The 2,489-nt window shown below is 44.3% G+C and overlaps 1 long non-coding RNA gene across 1 annotated transcript in view; it reads left to right on the plus strand.

The window, feature by feature from the left end:
• The first annotated feature begins 2,168 nt into the window (after positions 1-2,168).
• Positions 2,169-2,489, plus strand: part of LOC309451122 — a 7,955-nt gene continuing 7,634 nt past the window's right edge. The window contains exon 1 of the long non-coding RNA XR_014186187.1: positions 2,169-2,286. This is a non-coding gene — a long non-coding RNA (uncharacterized lncRNA). The remainder of the gene's footprint in view (positions 2,287-2,489) is intronic.

The raw sequence follows: 2,489 nt of genomic DNA on the forward strand, positions 1-2,489 counted from the left end.
TCTGCATCAGTGGATGCAGGAAGGGCTATGGATGTCATCTATCTGGACTTCTGTAAAGCCTTTACATAGTCCTCCACAACATCCTTCTCTCTAAATTGGAGAGGTATTGATATGATGAGTGGACTGTTCAAGGGATGAAGAATTGGTTGGATGGTCATGTCCAGAGTCTCATTGTCCAGATGGAGACAAGTGGTGTCCCTTAGTGTCCGTATTGGGACCAGTACTATTTAATATCTTCATCAGTTACACAGACAGTGGGGTTGAGTGCAGCATCAGTAAATTTGTGGATAACACCAAGCTAAGCGGTGCCCTTGACACACCTGAGGGACGGGATGCCATCCAGAGGGACCTGGACAAGCTCAAGAACTGGGCCTATGTGAACATCCTGAGGTTCGTTATGACCAAGTGCAAGGTCCTGCACCTGGGCTGCAGCAATCCCCAGTATCAATCAAAGCTGGGGGATGAAGGAATTGAGAGCAGCCCTGTGGGAAAGGACTTGGGGGAACTGGTGGGTGAAAAACTGAACATGAGCCAGCAATATGCACTTGCAGCCCAGAAAGCCAAGCGTATCTTGGGCTACATCAGAAGAAGTGTGGCCAGCAGGTCAAGGGAGGTGATTCTGCCCCTCTACTCCGTTCTGGTGAGACCCCACCCAGAGTCCTGTGTCCCGCTCTGGAGCCCTCAGAACAGGAAAGACATGAAATTCTTGGAGAGTATCCAGAGGAGGCCACCAAGATGATCAGAGGGCTGGAACACCTCTCCTGTGAGGACAGGCTGAGTGAATTGGAGTTGGCCTCTAGAACTACTTGAAAGGAGGCTGTAGCGAAGTGGGTGTTGGTCTGTTTTCCCAAATAACAAGAAACAGGATGAGAAGAAGTGGCCTCACATTGCACCAGGGGAGGTTTTGATTGGATAGTAGGAAAAATTCCTTCACTGAAATGGTTATCAAGCATTGGAACAGGCTGACCAGGGAAGTGGTTGAGTCACCATCCCTGCATGTATTTAAAAGGTGGGCAGATGTGGCACTTCAGGACACGGTTTAGTGGTTGACTTGGCAGTGTTAGGTTAATGGTTGGACTAAATGATCTTAAAGGTCTTTTCTAACCTAAATTATTCTATGATTCCATGGTTAGTCTGGAGAAGAGAAGGGTCCAGGGAGATCTTTCTGTGGCCTTCAATACTTAAAAGGGGTTTATAAGAAAGATGAGGATGGACTTCTTAGCAGGGCCTGTAGTGATAGGACAAGGCGTCATGGTTTTAAACGAAAAGAGGGGAGATTCAGGCTAGACATGAGGAAGAAATTTTTTACAATAAGATGGTGAAACACTGGCCCAGGTTGCCCAGAGAGGTCGCTGATGCCCCCATCCCGGGAGACATTCAAGGCCAGGTTGGATGGGGTTCTGAGCCACCTGATCTAGTTGAAGGTGTCCCTGCTCATTGCAGGGGGGTTGGACTAAATGACCTTTGAAGGTCCCTTCCAACCCAAACTGTTCCATGATTTTATATCTCAAGTAGCAGAGCAAAATCCTGACTAAGAAGTCTGTAAATACTCTGTAATAATTTGTGATACACAATTATATTCAGTCACTCAATCTAGACCATGAGTACTCACATTCTTGCTTTTTACTTCTTTCACATCCTTTTCTTCGGAAGTCCACATGTGACCATTTATCCAATGTCCTAGCTGTTTGTTAAGTATTCACATTAGTCTAGCCCCACAACTTCGATAATATAAATAGCTTTTGTCCCAACAAAATCCCAGATCCATAGAAGTAACAGAACATAAAGGCTGGTCGTGTTGCTTGAGGAACTAGAAGGTCCTTACAGGTGTTTGTTCACAGTCTTAAAGAGGTTGGGTCTCTGCAGCAAAAATGGGGGGAGACTTTCATTAAGGATCAGTTGTAATTCAGATCTTCCAAGTGATCTTAGGAGGCTTTTGCACATGGTGGAACACAGTGAGGTTTCTAAACATCCCACAGTAAGAGCAAATATTTTTCTAACTGCCTGCCCCCAGGGCTCCGCTTATGAAAGATTAGATACAGACCACAAGATGCAACTAAGAGCACACAGGCCAACCAAATGGAGAAGGAAGTGTAGGCAACCATCTGTTATTGTTATACAACTATTTTAATTCCCTGTCCTCCTTCCCTTCCTACTTTCTTGATTTATAAAAGAGGTAGAATAGGAAGAGTTTGTCATACATTCAGTTATCTCCAGTGGCTTACACAGGACAGCATCTATCAAATGAAGAGGCAAACGTGGTCTGTACCCTCAAGCTCTCTGAAGGTAATAATAAAAAACCCTTGTTCTTATTTTCCTCCATTTTAGCTTAATGATTACCTAAAGCCTCTTCCTAAAGAGACATGACTAGGTAATCATCACAGAGATGACAGTAAGAATTGAGATCATAAATCAATAAATAAATATGGATCCAGGACATCTTTTCTCCTTTTTAAAAATGGCAAAGTCATTGGGTATCCAATTTAGAC

Source organism: Streptopelia decaocto (assembly GCF_964273445.1).
Source record: "Streptopelia decaocto genome assembly, chromosome: Z".
Lineage (NCBI taxonomy): Eukaryota > Metazoa > Chordata > Aves > Columbiformes > Columbidae > Streptopelia > Streptopelia decaocto.